This window comes from Oncorhynchus mykiss, chromosome 25 (assembly GCF_013265735.2).
Source record: "Oncorhynchus mykiss isolate Arlee chromosome 25, USDA_OmykA_1.1, whole genome shotgun sequence".
Lineage (NCBI taxonomy): Eukaryota > Metazoa > Chordata > Actinopteri > Salmoniformes > Salmonidae > Oncorhynchus > Oncorhynchus mykiss.
The window spans coordinates 14139304-14155766 of NC_048589.1; the positions used below are offsets into that span (position 1 = coordinate 14139304).

At 42.2% G+C, this 16463-nt stretch overlaps 1 long non-coding RNA gene across 1 annotated transcript; it reads right to left on the reverse strand.

The window, feature by feature from the left end:
• Window positions 1–310: 310 nt before the first annotated feature.
• On the reverse strand, window positions 311–15380 carry LOC110505392. Its single transcript, XR_005039581.1, has 4 exons — window positions 15326–15380; window positions 9979–10089; window positions 3309–4442; window positions 311–843 (listed from the first exon to the last, which is right to left on the reverse strand). It is a non-coding gene; the product is annotated as an uncharacterized LOC110505392 (long non-coding RNA).
• Window positions 15381–16463: the final 1083 nt, after the last annotated feature.

Genomic DNA, 16463 nt, shown 5'->3' on the forward strand with positions numbered 1-16463 from the left:
TGTATATGTGACAAATAAAATTGGATTTGATTTGATTTGACCCAATGTCTACACTGTATTTCTGATCAATTTGTTGTTATTTTAACGGACAAAAAAAAAAAAGCATTTCTAAGTGACCCCAAACGTTTGAACGGTTGTGTATATCAGAGATAATTTTTTTGATCAGGAATAACGAAACTGTCACAAGTTATACTTTAGTGTGTTTCATTTCTCATGGTTATAACACCATTGTAACATCTGCATTCTTTTTTAAGAAAAATAGTGTAGGTTTTCACATGGAAAAATATAACTCTAGAGCCCACACAGGTGCATAGGACAATGTGGTAAAGTAATGTTATTCCTTATCCACTTAATGTTTTAATTTATAACAAAATAATTAAAAAACACTTGTTCGCCTCACTTTTCTGTGGGGAAAATCCATTAAACGGTTAATTAATTTCGTCTGGAATCACTTCCTCCATTCGGCTCATACCTGGCTCGAACTCGGGACCTCTGCTTTGCTAACATACGTTGCCTCCCTCCTTGACAACATTCCAACGGTTTGAGCCACCCAAAAGGTACCGATTGGATGGCTCCATCCGCGACATTTAAAGCTAGCTGTGGAGTGAGCTTACGGTATGTACTTAACTCCGTTTCATGGGCTCACAATGAATTAAGTCAGACATGTTTTCCGTCAGCAGTATTGTTAAAAATCCTGAACATCTAGGAAAGTCTAAGGTTGTGTTGTTGGTTGGCTCGACTAGGAAGGTTATGTTGTAGGTTGGCCTGTTTTCCATTCTCTCTGCATGGGCGGGATGTCTGTGATCCAGTACTGAAACAGGGACACAGCTGCAGTGGCATCACCTGGAAAGAGAAGAGACAAACGTTACATTACAGTTGATTGCAATCAGGAATAGTGAGTGATTAAACGTTAGTTAATGAGGTCATTACTGCTGTTCCATAGCGGTGAGGACAAGTAAACTAGTTATCCTAGGCTAAATCCAGTATTGTACTGCCAGTGTACTCCTATCACCTACAGTACCTCACTGTTTCCTAACAGCTTCCCTTTCCCCCTGGGCTATGGCTTTTATCTGACTGCTCCGTTCAAGCAAAAATTAAAAGGAGATTCCATTCACCAGGTGCATGAAAGTCATTAAATAAAACTGTCAGCAGACGTCATCCCTGAGCGAGAGGTGTTGGGTGAAACAGTGAAATATAAGCTGTGGGATATTCCTTAGCGCTGCCCCTTGGGTGAATTGATTCCTCCTCTCTCTCAGTTCTGAAAGGAAGCTGCAGTGAACTGTAAAAAGACGTGAAGGACTTTAAAACAGGCTAAACCAACAGCACACCGCAGGCTTACTGGGCTAAAGCATCGGTGGCCAGAAGCAGCTGGTTTTATTCCACTGGTGGCCAATTCCATTTGTGTTTAGCTCGATGAATACCCCACTTTGCATTTGCCACCTAAAACATTTATAGTACTCCATTGACATTATGTTAAATGGAAATGTGCTTTTAGCAAAAAATAACAAGGGGGAATATTTTGCCGCTCCGACACAATATACAGGTGGGAATAGATTTGTTTTAACAGACTAAATGGTTATTAGACTTCTTTATTTTCCCTTCAAATGACTAATTAAGTTTCAGGGAAATACACAAAGCTTGCCCACATCTGGAGAGCAGGTGGAGGGACCAGCAAGAATACACTGTGTGGTTTGAGTCTATTGTTGGAACTGATCACTGGTTTGGACTGGAGCCTGTTTTCCTCCTCAGCGTTGCCTTAGCGACGAGTGTGGAAAGAGGAGCGTCACTATTGCCACCTGCTCAACTGTGCCCTGAATCCCCTGGACAGGTCAGTCATATAACACTCCAGAATAGTACACTCTTCCCCAGGGACAGTCAAGTATCCACTGATCCTATTAGTCAATTAGGGCTGGGAATTGCCAGGGACCTCACGATACAATATTCTATATGTATTGCGATTCAATACGGCGATTTATTGCGATTTCATGTTCCAAACATATTGGTCTGCTGCAGAGAGAAGAGAGACCATGATCAGTCATGGAAATAAAAGTGCTGTAAACATGTTGGCTCAGGTACAGCCGACTAACTCTAAGTAACGCAAAAAAAATTATATAAAAAAAATCGATATAATATCATCCAAAAATAATATTGCGATATGTAACTATCGATTTTCCCTCCCATCACTATTAGTAGGGTGTCTAATCAAAAATGCATCTTTTGACCAATGGATAAAATAAGATTGTTAATTGTGCTGATGCCCCTCTATGAAAACACATGGTCCAAACCTCATGTCTCTATCATAATCTGTTCAAAAGTTATTGGCCTTGCTACGCTTGTAGGATGGCCAAAACTAGGGTGAATAATTCAATGGAGGCCAGAGGGAAAAAGTTGTCAAATATTTGGAAAAGAGCATCGTGTCAGCTAGGCTGATTGCTGTGCGATAATTGAGGCAAACTGACAGGCTCACTGTTGAACTCGTCCCCTTTCTTCTCGAATCCAGAGGACATAAAACAATATTGAGGTAAGCTATATATCGATTTTGAGACATGACATGATATTTTAGTATACGCTTTTCATATTAAATGCGAAATTCCTGTTATTTTTCAAAGATTTCACAAAAACAAGCAGATCTCTGAAATGTCAATAGAGCACTGAGCATACAGCAAGCTTAAAACAACAAAAAAAACACGTTATGTTAATTTAGCTTTTTGCGACTCGAGGAAACAACTTTGCAGACTACCACCACAACATGGAAAATCCTCAAAAGTCACTGCGAGAAAGCGTCGCCGCTACTGTATGTAAACAGAGCTCGGTGCTTATTATCGGACGTATTCGGTTACGAAATCCGACTTTTTGAATATAATGTTCCACTGAACAATTCAGAACATGAAAAATCATATTTGTCTTGGTAAAATGTACTTTATAACACAAGTGAAATTTCATCACAAAAAGTGTTGGCAGAGTGGGTGGACAACATACTATTAGACAGATTTGACCCACATACACACCTGAGGCCATCTCATTCACAAGTTCTAGATCTGTACAAAGTGTGGTCTCCTGGCAGCTCCTGAGTGAAACTCCAGGTGAATGAATGGCAGGAGACACTGATGATTTTCAAACTGGTTAGTGTTTGGATAGGTGAGAGCATGCATGTATAGGTCAGTGATAGTATGGACAGGTGTGGTCTGGTATTTAAGGACAGGTGAGGGCTGATACTGACCGGTGACTGTATGCATGTGTACGTGAATGGCGTGCTCAGACAAACACTGGTTAATCCAGGCGAGGTAAAACCAGATAAGATTACTCACCAGTAGACATGGTAGAGCTGTTCTGGAGTTCCTGCAGATATTTTGCCATCCTTGCTGTGTCCTGTTGCTGCACCAGGGACTAGAGGCTGTGGAGCTGGGCCAAAACAGCAGGGGGGAATGTTCCATTGTACAGGCTGGTCAGAAGGCCCTCCACTACCAGATGAACCTGCTTAGTAGTGGAGTCAGTATACTATTACTCCACCAACCATTATGAACTCTGTTGCTGAATGGGCCTGTGTCTAATCACCTGGTCTTTCTCTAGACTGAGGTGCATATAAGGAACAGGAGCACCTGGCCCCTTTAACTGAACTACTGTGGACATTTCCAGAGGTCTTCCTTCTTAGCCTCCCACAGTAATTCACCAACAGAGAAACCTTAATCCCTGGAACCAATGGGATTCTTTGGACTGACTGACTGTCGGTCTGTCTAGCCCTCCAGAGGCAAGTCATGGAGGGATTATGACAGACCAGATGACTGAGCCTGTCCATTACATTTGAGCATGATGAAGTAAACCCAAAACACCTCAATGCACCTCTACACCTCGATTCCTAAATCTCTCAAGGTCCTCAAGTTGTTATAGGCTAGTGATTAATGAGCTGTGCTTTCACTTTCAATGTGCGTGTGCTCTGTACAGTGCTGTTCAAATTATTTATTTTCTGCCAATCCCGAAAGCGATAAAATGAACTATGCTTCAGCACTTTTGGCCAGCTCTTAGGAAGACTGAAACACAGCCTAGGCTATATGTGACCGTATCTGGGTTGATTAGCAGCCCTGGTATGTCACACTCACAATCAGACACATAGATCTTGTGTGGTCCTGAGGAAGATTATCACTTCAGCCCGCTCTTCTCTGCCTCATCTCTTCCTCCCCCCTCGCTCTCGTAGGTGAACTCGAGCCGCAGCACGGGGCACCAGACCCAGAGACAAGAGCTTCTGTTTATGACGTTGCTTCCTCCTCTTCTTGTTGAGCCACACTCCTTCCTCCATGGAGGTCCCCAGGGTTGGATCCTGTAACCTGGCCCGCTCCGTTCACCACTGTCCCACCTCCTGGAGCTATAGTTCCCATTTCTCCTTCTTCTTCCTCCATCATCTTCTTCTCCCTCTTCATCTTTGTTGGACTCATGAGTGTTCTCAACTGAAGGGAACAATAAAAAAGTGAGAGCTTTTTAACTTTCATGACATTCACAAACTAGTGTCTAATCCCTTAAAGCTGGAATCCGCAATTGTAAAACTGCCACGTCCTTTTGTGAAATTAGAACAACAAAGTTACTGCAAACAACGAACACAGTTTTTCCCTCTCGGACATCATTGCATGCAGCTGCAAATGCAGTGCAATTTGTTTCACTATCATGCAATACGCTCCCCAGCGCTGCTTCGCCAACAAAAACAACGGCTATGGCACTGTTTCCCCATATTGCAGACGTTTTAGATCAATACCTATCTTACTGTAATAGTTTTCCATTTAAATGGACAAAAATAGCTTTCTAGCAAAAAAAACGATTTCTCAAGCAGAATTTAACTAGGACTGTCTGGGACTCACGTCCATGCAAACCTGCTGATTAGAAGGTCCTGTGTAGATTGCATTTTAAACAAGCAACTATCAGAAAACAACATTGATTTGGCGGCAGGTAGCCTAGAGGTTAGTGCGTTGGACTAGTAACCGAAAGGGTTGCTAGATCGAATCCCCGAAATGACAAGGTAAAAATATGTCGTTCTGCCACTGAACAAGGCAGTTAACCCACTGTTCCTAGGCCGTCATTGAAAATAAGAATTTGTTCTTAAGTGACCTGCCTAGTTAAATAAAGGTAAATAAAATTTAACATTGTTACCATGTTAGTTTCCTCAGCTGTTGTACAATATGATCCAAAACGCAAGAAAAACATTTTGACTGCCCTGGGCCTTTAAGGCAAGAATCACATTTGGCTGTAGTACTGTGATCCCTGTCCCTGTGATCCAAATTCATCAAAAGTACCCATTTCATCGCACTTGGAATGAACCACCTTCAACACCATGTCTACCCGGCCTTTAACACAAAACCTTGTTTATTTTGTAACAGATCAAGCTAATTCAGCAAGCATATTCAGCCAAGCTGCACCCCTTGGATGACCCTGCCTATAGACCTCTCTGTAGCTGAGGGGCTGGATTGATGCTCCAGGATGGGTGGATATCCACTGTCCAGGATCACAGAGCACAAATCTGACCGAATCGCCTGTGGTAAAGATGGGGCCTTCCCACACACAGCAGAGAGTGGAGGTTTTTCCCTAGGGTAACTGGTGGGTAGAGAGGCTGTCTGGAAATCAGCAACTCAACCACAGTCTACAGACTCCAGCACCACCACTGCAGAGCGTAAATGCACACACTGTTAGGTGGGCGGCACACACACACACTCTTTCTCTAGGCTTTCAGCAGAGTGTTGATAGCTTAGCGGTCCGAAGGGGAACCAGCTACCATATGGGCAGCTGTGCAGAGACAGAGAAAGTGGCATTTTAACCATCTTAAAAAACATTTTATTTATTTATCAATTTTCAGCTGTGAAAGAAACTACGCAAATAGCAAGCTGGTAAATTATTATTCACGGCATTTACATAAAACTATTCCTAAAAACCATGTACAGTACATTCGGAAAGTATTCAAACCCCTTGGCTTTTTCCACATTTTGTTACGTTACAGCCTTTCTAAAATTGACAACAACAAAAAAATAAATCTACACACTATACCCCATAATGACAAAGTTAAAACAGGTTTTTAGAAATGTTGACTAATTTATTAAAAATAAAAAAACAGAAATAGCTTATTTACATAAGTATTTAGACCCTCTGCGCTGAGACTTGAAATTGATCTCAGGTGCATCCTGTTTTCATTGATCATCCTTGAGCTATTTCTACAACTTTATTGTAGTCCACCTGTGGTAAATTCAATTGCGTGGACATGATTTGGAAAGGTACACACCTGTCTATATAAGCTCCCACAGTTGACAGTCCGTGTTAGAGAAAAAAAACAAGCCACGAGGTTGAAGGAATTGTCCGTAGAGCTCCGAGACAGGATTGTGTCGAGACACAGATCTGTGTATGGGTACCAAAACATTTCTGAACCATTGAAGGTCCCCAAGAACACAGTGACCGCCATCATTCTTAAATGGAAGACGTTTGTAACCCCCAAGACTCTTCCTAGAGCTGGCCGCCCAGCCAAACTGAGCAATCGGGGGAGAAGGGCCTTGGTCAGGGAGGTGACCAAGAGTTCCTCTGTGAAGATTTGAGAACCTTCCAGAAGGACAACCATCTCTGCATCACATCGCCAATCAGGCCTTTACGGTAGAGTGGTGGCACAGAAGCCATTCCTCATTAAAAAGCACGACAGCCCGCTTGGAGTTTGCCAAAAGACATATAAAGACTCTCAGAGCATGAGAAACAAGATTCTCTGGTCTAATGAAACCAAGATTGAACTCTGGCCTGAATGCCAAACGTCACGTCTGGGAGAAACCTGGCACCATCCCTACGGTGAAGCATGGTGGTGGCAGCATCATGCTGTGGGGATGTTTTTCAGTGGCAGGGACTGGGAGTTTAGTCAAGATTGTGGGAAAGGTGAACGGAGTAAAGTACAGAGAGATCCTTGATGAAAACTTGCTTCAGAGCACTCAGGACCTCAGACTGAGGCAAAGATTCACCTTCCAACAGGACAACGACCCTAAGCACACAGCCAAGACAACGCATCTTGGAGTGGCTTCGGGACAAGTCTCTGAATGTCCATGAGTGGCCTAGCTAGAGCCCGGACTTGATCCCGATCGAACATCTCTGGAAAGACTTGAAAATAGCTGTGTAGTGAATCTGACAGAGCTTGAGAGGATCTGCAGAGAAGAATGGGAGAAACTCTCAAAATACAGGTGTGCCAAGCTTGTAGCGTCATACCCAAGAAGACTCGAGGCTGTAATCGCTGCCAAAGGTGCTTCAACAAAGTACTGAGTAAAGGGTCTGAATACTTACCTGTTTTTGCTTTGTCACTTTGCCATTACGGGGTATTGTGTTTTAAATACATTTTTGAATAAGGCTGTAATGTAACAAAATGTGGAAAAAGTCAAGGGGTCTGAATACTTTCTGAATGCACTGTAGGAAGCGATTTGCTGTTGGAGGTAATATGTAAATTATGCGGCAGATATGGGGCTAAGATAACATGGGCTCGATAATAGACGCTTAATGCAGCAAGGTCCAGGTCAATCAATCGTGGTTCAAAGACACAGGCTGTCCTGTAGAATGAAGACGGACGTGTGGTACATTCACACGCACGCATAGTATTAGTCATGAAAAAAATTGTCTGTTTTAAAAGGGAAACAGGTGAACTGCAGTCATCTAAGGAATGTGAGTCACACTGCGCCCTCTAGTGGTCAGGTAGGCCAAGTCTATTAGTAAACCATAAACAACATTGTAATGTTGACAGGAGGGATGAATAGTAAGGTCATCCAAGGCCTCTCTGATGAGTAAATCTAAACCACTGATAAGATATCCTTCTTGGCTGAGTTGGTCCCTCACTTTACACATTTTGACTGTCTAAGAACTCCAAGGCCTTGTGGGAGGTTGAAGGAATTAGGCTTTTGGAAACAAATTCCTTGTGACAGACACACAGGCCTAAAACTACTCACCAACTAGCGGGCACTGGGCAGCCCAAATACAATGCAGTAGAGTTGCTATTAACTAGGCAAATAGCAGTAGACATGGCTCTTAGTGTCAGATTATTCAGTCACTTGAGTATTGCTGAGCTTCTCCCCATGCCTCTTTACTTGTTTTTGGTGTGTATACTGTTCATTGAGATTTTCCCATAAGTGGGCCTTTTCAAATATGCAATATACATGATGACTTCATTCCTTGCTTAGATGTTAATTAAAAAAATGGAGAAGAACTGCATCATGTGTATACGCCCAGCTGCTCTACATGGAAGTACTTTAAGCCATTATTCAAAATAGACATCTGCCACGGTAAATGTTAAGACTTTGAAGAAACAACTAAAAAAAATACAGATTTTCATGACTGAGGTTGTCATGCTCTTTGCTTTCTCCATGGTAACAACAAATATTTAAAGCGGTAGGCATACCGTACCTGCAAGCGTAATGTAGCACAGAGCCACAGACACAAACATCCACTCAAAACCCCTCTACTACTCCATGTGTACTGCTACAAGATTAGGCCTATCCTGTGCTAACCTCTACTACTTCGAAAATAGTGCTGCTTGTCAGAAAAATGGAATGGCCAAGCATTAAAGGTGCAATACGAAGAAATCGCGCCGCCATTTTCTGGTTACAAAAATGTGAATAGTTTGCCAAATTTCCGTTGGTGACAAAACAAGCAATAGTGTAGAGAATCATTGTACCATCTAAACTGCTGTGAAATATATTTTCAATAAACAACAATATTGTGTTTTCAGCTTGTGTACAAAACCGAAAGATGCAAGAACAAAACTTAACGGGAAGCATAGAAATAGCGCACATACAACCGATTTACCGGTTCTTAGACTTGCTTTTAATGAGAATGATAGATCTATAACTCACATTTCTATGTGAATTTGGACAGGCTTTAAGAGAAAGTATTAATAGGCCTAAATTGCTGACTCGGCCTAAACCATTGTAACGGGCAAATATAGCTCAATTGAGTATGCCTTGATGTCATAAATTCTTGAGCTGCTAGAAAAACATGTCTTCCAATTAATTAACACAATTGCTGCAGAGAGCTGGTAAAGTGTAAATACTAGTACAACCCATTCAGTGTACAAATTAAGCTGTTGCCTTAGGCTATTCTCTAATGGCAATACTCATCTCATCAGTTTCAGCCAGGTAGCCCAAACCCCCTACCCCTCCAGCAAGCAGACGGTGAGTGAGTGAAATGGACTTGGGTAGGACGGCTTAAAGCAGCTTGTTCATTCAGCTGTTTCGTGATGCCAGGGAAACCTCCTCTAAACACATCTACTGTACTTGGTTACATCTCAGTCTACTGACCACATATCAAAAACAAATATAAGTTCTTTGGTAAATCAATGTCAACTGTTGAGCCAAAATGGTTTAATTGAGTGCCCACATAAGCCATTTACACTGAGATAATCAACCCATATCTGTAATGATAACCATAACATTTGACCTTGAGAACACACAGTGTTGAGAACAACAGCATCAACCATTTTATTTAACTAGGCAAGTCATTTAAGAACAAATTCTTATTTACAATGACGGCTTGCCCCAGCCAAACCCTAACCCGGACGATGCTGGGCCAATTTTGCGCTGCCCTATGGGACTCCCAATCACAGCCGGTTGCGATACAGCCTGGAATCGAACCAGGATCTGTAGTGAGGCCTCTAGCACTGAGATGCAGTGCCTTAGACCACTGCGCCACTCGGGAGCCCCGAACTGGCTGGTCTAATCCATGTGGCATAGAGATTGAAAAGATCACATCTCAATGCATGGGGTACACTTCTGCATAACCATCTAACAACTAAGATCATGGTTAAAAATATTTGTTCCTGCTTTTTCCCCACAACTGGACAGGAAAAGACAATCAAGGAGAGTGATAGTAACACTGAGCACTGAGCCAAACCGGGGAACCAGGGAGAGGCCTCGATAGTAAATCCCTTGCTTTACGGCGCATCTCTTTCCCCACAGACAGTCCATAAATGTAAGATTATAGCCCTCTTACCAAATCCACAGTATTTATGCATGCTGGCTGAAGGCGTGACAGATCCCTCTGCACTCGTCTTGTAATCTGCACTCGTCTGCCTGGCTGGGGAGAGTGTTATCCCTCTATCTCCTGCAACACAGAGCAAATGAGAAAGAAAGAACATTAGCTACACTGTAAGTACTGGCAGTTGGTTTGGAGGTGTTTGTAGCTATATCATTTCCAGAGTGTGACACCAACTTAGTTGGGAGTAATAAAAATCAGGTGATGTCTCACTTTGCTCAGCTCCGGAAACAATATTTATTTCAAATCAAATTTTATTAGTTACATGTGCCGAATATTTGTTACATGTGCCGAATACAACAGGTGTAGACCTTACAGCGCAATTCCTACTTACAAGCCCTTAACCAACAATGCAGTTTTAACAAAAGTATGTGTTAAGTAAAAAATATAAGTAAAAAACAAGACAAACAGTTACAAATAATTAAAGAGCAGCAGTAAAATAACAATAGAGAGGCTATAAACTTGGGGTACCGGTACAGAGTCAATGTACAGAGGCACTGGTTAGTCGAGGTGATTGAGGTAAAATGTACATACATGTAGGTATAGTTAAAGTGACTATACATAGGTAATAAACAGAGAAAAGCAGCAGCATAAAAGAGTGTGGGGGGGGGGGGGGTTGCAAATAGTCTGGGTAGCCATTTGATTAGCTGTTCAGGAGTCTTATGGCTTGGGCGTCGAAGCTGTTGAGAAGCCTTTTGGACCTAGACCTGGCGCTCCGGTACTGCTTGCCGTGCGGTTGCAGAGAGAACAGTCTACAGTTGAAAGTGTAGTTTACATACACTTAGGTTGGAGTCATTAAAACTTGTTTTTCAACCACTCCACAAATTGTTTGTAAACAAACTATAGTTTTGGCAAGTCGGTTAGTACATCTACAATGTGCATGACACAAGTAATTTTTCCAACAATTGTTTACAAACAGATAATTTCACTTATAATTCCTGTATCATAATTCCAATGGGTCAGAAGTTTACATACACTAAGTTGACTGTGCCTTTAAACAGCTTGGAAAATTCCAGAAAATTATGTCGCGGCTCTTGTAATGATCTTTGTCTTCATCGGATAAGGAGTAGGAAGGATCGGACCAAAGCGCAGCATGGTAAGTGTCCATGATTATTTATTATAACAGAACCTACGAAAATACAAAATAACAAAGTGAATGTAAGAAATGAAAATCGAACCAGTCCTGAAAGGTGAAAACACAAAACAGGAAACAACTACCCACAAACACCAGGTGGGAAAAGGCTACCTAAGTATGGTTCTCAATCAGAGACAACGATAGACAGCTGCCTCTGATTGGGAACCATACCAGGTCAAACACATAGAAAAGAAAACATAGAAAAACAACATAGAATGCCCACCCCAAATCACGCCCCGACCAAACCAAAATAGAGACATAAAAAAGGAACTAAGGTCAGGGCGTGACAGCTCTAGAAGCTTCTGACAGGCTAATTGACATAATTTGAGTCAATTGGAGGTGTACCTTTGGATGTATTTCAAGGCCGACCTTCAAACTCATTGCCTCTTTGCTTGACATCATGGGAAAATCAAAAGAAATCAGCCAAGACCTCAGAAAAACAATTGTAGACCTCCACAAGTCTGGTTCGTCATTGGGAGCAATTTCCAAACGCCTGAAGGTACCACGTTTATCTGTACAAACAATAGTACGCAAGTATAAACACCATGGGACAACGCAGCCGTCATACCACTCAGGAAGGAGACGCGCTCTGTCTCCCAAATATGAACGTACTTCGGTGCGAAAAGTGCAAATCAATCCCAAAACAACAGCAAAGGACCTTGTGAAGATGTTGGAGGAAACAGATACAAAAGTATCTATGTCCGCAGTAAAACGAGTCCTACATCGTCATAACCTGAAAGGACGCTCAGCAAGGAAGAAGCCACTGCTCCAAAACTGCCATAAAAAAGCCAGACTACAGTTTGCAACTACACATGGGGACAAAGATCATACTTTTTGGAGAAATGTCCTCTGGTCTGAAACAGAACTGTTTGGCCATAATGACCATCGTTATGTTTGGAGGAAAAAGGGGGAGGCTTGCATACAGAATAATCCCCATCCCAAACGTGAAGCATGGGGGTGGCAGCATCATATTGTGGGAGTGCTTTGCTGCAGGAGGGACTGGTGCACTTCACAAAATAGATGGCACCATGAGAAAGGAAAATTATGTGGATGTATTGAAGCAACAAGACATCAGTCAGGAAGTTAAAGTTTGGTCGCAAATGGATCTTCCAAATGGACAATGACCCCAAGCATACTTGCAAAATGGAATAAGGACACCAAAGTCAAGGTATTGGAGTGGCCATTGCAAAGCCATGATCTCAATCCTATAGAAAATTTGTGGGCAGAACTGAACAAGTGTGTGCGAGCAAGGCGGCCTACAAACCTGATTCAGTTACACCAGCTCTGTCAGGAGGAATGGGCCAACATTCACCCAACTTATTGTGGGAAGCTTGTGGAAGGCTATCCAAGTTAAACAATTTAAAGGCAATGCTACCAAATACTAATTGAGTGTATGTAAACTTCTGACCCACTAGGAATGTTATGAAATAACTAAAAGCTGAAATAAATAATTCTCTACTTTATTCTGACATTTCAGATTATTTAAATAAAGAGGTGATCCTAATTGACCTAAGACAGGGAATTTATACTTGGATTAAATGTCAGGAATTGTGAAAAACCGAGTTAAAATGTATTTGGCTAAGGTGTATGTAAACTTCCGACTTCAACTGTATGACCTGACTTGGGTGGCTGTTTTCATTGACAATTTTCAGGGCCTTCCTCTGACAACGTCTGGTGTAGAGGTCCTGGATGGCAGGAAGCTAGGCCCCAGTGATGTACTGAGCTGTAAGCACTACCCTCTGTAGTGCCTTGGGGTCGGAGGCCGAGCAGTTGCCATACCAGGCAGTGATGCTCTCGATGGTGCAGCTGTAGAACTTTGAGGATCTGAGGACCCGTGCAAATCTTTTCAGTCTCCTGAGGGGGAATAGGTTGTCGTGCCCACTTCACGACTGTCTTGGTGTGCTTGGACCATGATAGTTTGTTGGTGATGTGGACACCAAGGAACTTGAAGCTCTCAACCTGTTCCACTACAGCCCCATCAATGAGAATGTGGGCGGGCTTGGTGCTCCTATTCCTGTTGTCCACAATCATCTCCTTTATCTTGATCACTTTGAGGGAGAGGTTGTTGTCCTGGCACCACAAGGCCAGGTCTCTGACCTCCTCCCTATAGGCTGTCTCATCGTTGTCGGTGATCAGGCCTTCCACTGTTGTGTCATCAGCTAACTTAATAATGGTGTTGGAGTCGTGCCTGGCCATGCAGTCATGAGTGATCAGGGAGTACAGCAGGGGACTGAGCACACACCCCTGAGGGCCCCCGTGTTGAGGATCAGCGTGGTGGATGTGTTGTTACCTACCCTTAGCACCTGGGGGTGGGGGGGGGGGGGGGGGGGGGCGTCAGGAAGTACAGGATCCAGTTGCAGAGGCAGGTGTTTAGTCCCAGGGGCTTTGGCTTAGTGGTGAGCTTTGAGGGCACTATGGTGTTGGACGCTGACGCAACATCTGTAGTCATTTGGGCAGGTTACCTTAGTGTTCTTGGGCACAGGGACTATGCTGGTCTGCTTGAAACATGTTGGTATTAAAGACTCCGACAGGGAGACGTTGAAAATGTCAGTGAAGACACTTGCTAGTTGGTCAGCGCATGCTCGCAGTACACGTCCTGGTTATCTGTCTGGCCCTGCGGCCTTGTGAATGTTGACCTGTTTAAAGGGCTTACTTACATCGGCTACGGAGAGCGTGATCACACAGTCGTCCGGAACAGCTGATGCTCTCATGCAATTTTCAGTGTTACTTGCATCGAAGCAAGCATAGAAGTAATTTAGCTTGTCTGGTAGGCTCATGTCATTGTAATAGTTTGCATGTCATTGTAACAGATGCTAATATATGCATGCAATTATTAGTATTGGATAGAAAACACTCTGAAGTTTCTAAAACTGTTTGAATGATGTCTGTGTGTATAACAGAACTCATATGGCAGGCGAAAACCTAAGGAAAATCCAACCAGGAAGTGGGACATCTGAGGTTTGTAGTTTTGGCCTACCGAATACACATTGAGATATGGATAAAGTTGCACTTCCTACGGCTTCCACTAGATATCAACCGTCTTTAGAAACTTGAATGAGGATTCTACTATAAAGGAGGGGCTCATGAGACCTGTTTGAGTCAGTGGTCTGGCAGAGTGCCTTGGTCTCATGACGCGCGCTCCCGACAGAATTCCCGAAGTTATTCTCCGGTTGGAACATAATTGATGTTTTATGTTAAAAACATCCTAAAGATTGATTCCATATATCGTTTGAATTGTTTCTAAAGGACTGGAACGGAACTTTTCGAGTTTTTGTCTGGACAAGGTGCCTGCGCCTCATGAAGATGGATTACTGGGCTGAACACGCTAACAACAAGTGGCTATTTGGACATAAATGATGGACTTTATGGAACAAATCAGTCATTTATTGTCGAACTGGGATTCCTGCGAGTGCCTTCTGATGAAGATCATCAAAGGTAAGTGAATATTTATGGTGTAATTTCTAACTTCTGTTGACTCCAAAATGGCGGATATTCCTCTGGCTGTTTTGGGTTCTGAGTGCCGTTCTCAGATTATGCTTTTTCCATAGTTTTAAAAAAAAATCTGACACAGTGGTTGCATTAAGGAGAAGTTTATCTTTAATTCTGTGAATAACAGTTGTATCTTTTATCAATTTTTATTATGAGTATTTCTGCAAATTCACCAGATGTTTTGGAATCAAAACATTACTGTACGTAACGCACCAATGTAAACTGAGATTTTTGGATATAAATATGCACATTATCGAACAAAACACATATGTATTGTGTAACATGAGTGTCATCTGATGAAGATAAAGGTTAGTGATTAATTTATCTATATTTCTGCGTTTTGTGACTCCTATCTTCGTCTGGAAAAATTGCTGTTTTTTTTACTTGGCTATGCCCTAACATAATCATATGTTGTGCTTTCGCTGTAAAGCATTTTGGAAATCGGACACGATGGGTAGATTAACAGATTTATCTTTCATTTGCTGTATTGGACTAAAAGTTACATATTTCTAAAAAACATTGTAGAATTTCGCGTGCTGCCTTTTCGCCAGCGGAACCCCTGCCCTAGAAAGGTTAATGTCCCGTTGGTAGGATATACGTGCTTGTAGTTCGTCTATTTTATTATCCAATGATTGTACGTTGGCTAACAGGACTGATGGTAAAGGCCAATTACCCACTCACCGCCAGATCCTTACAAGGCCCCGACCATCGCCCTCGATATCGCTGTCTCTTTCTCATGCGAATGACAGAGATAAGAATAATTTGAGAATAACTTATATAACTTGTATATTGTAATATGAAACTCTACTTACCAGTGATAGTGCCCTCCTCCTCTAGGCCTACTTTTGTTTCACAGAGGTCTCAGGGGGTGGAGAGCTGGATTATTTTGCAGGCCTGGGAGGTAAGGTACAGCCTCTGAAGAACCTTAGACTGGAATACTGAAACAAAGTTAACTAACATTCTTAAAGGTGCTTCACATATTTTTTTTGCATAGTAATGTCTAAATATGTCTAATATACCTGGCGCTAATAGTGGAAGGATAGTGTTTCACAACAATACTTAACTGCCACTGTTGTGATTGGCTAAGATATTTGCCTATTGATTTCTCCCTTCAGGGGCGACTTCTGTTGTAAAAAAATATATATATAATCTTATGTGTAGCATCCTTTAACTTTTGTTTTACTTTGCTGTCCATGTCAAGCACAAGCCATAGGCTTAAAATAAAAATGTAGTTAATGGACAAATGGGGGGAAAAAATAATCACAACAGCAGCTAATAGATTAAAGTAAAACAGACAGTAAGCATAAACACTTGATTAAAACCAGAAGCTTACAACAAAAGGAATACAATGTATCCAATGATGTATACATCTATGAATGTATTGCAAAAACACGCGGGATTGACAGGGCAGGATGGCACTTGCGTTTGACACAGTGAGATGCGCGAGGTGAGTAGCAGCCTTGCTAGCAGGATAGCTAGCTAGTACAAACTTGTAAAACCAGCTAAAGTTAGCTAGCGTTACGTCTGGCGTTAGAAGCGAAATGGACTTACCTTGTTTCCTATGTGCCATATCACTAGAATTAACTCAAATGCACCATTAAACAAACCTGTGATGAACGCTAAAGCTATCAGCTAGATAGCTCGTTAGCATAGCCATCTAACCTGCTAGTGAGTGTTTTGCAGCTTTTAAGAACTTCTGGAATGACACTCCATCATTTGCATCATTGCATTGACGAAGCATGCCCCGTTACCACTGAAATAATTTAGTCAAATATAATTTTGTGTGTGTGTGTGTGTGTGTGTGCACAGCGGTGAAAGA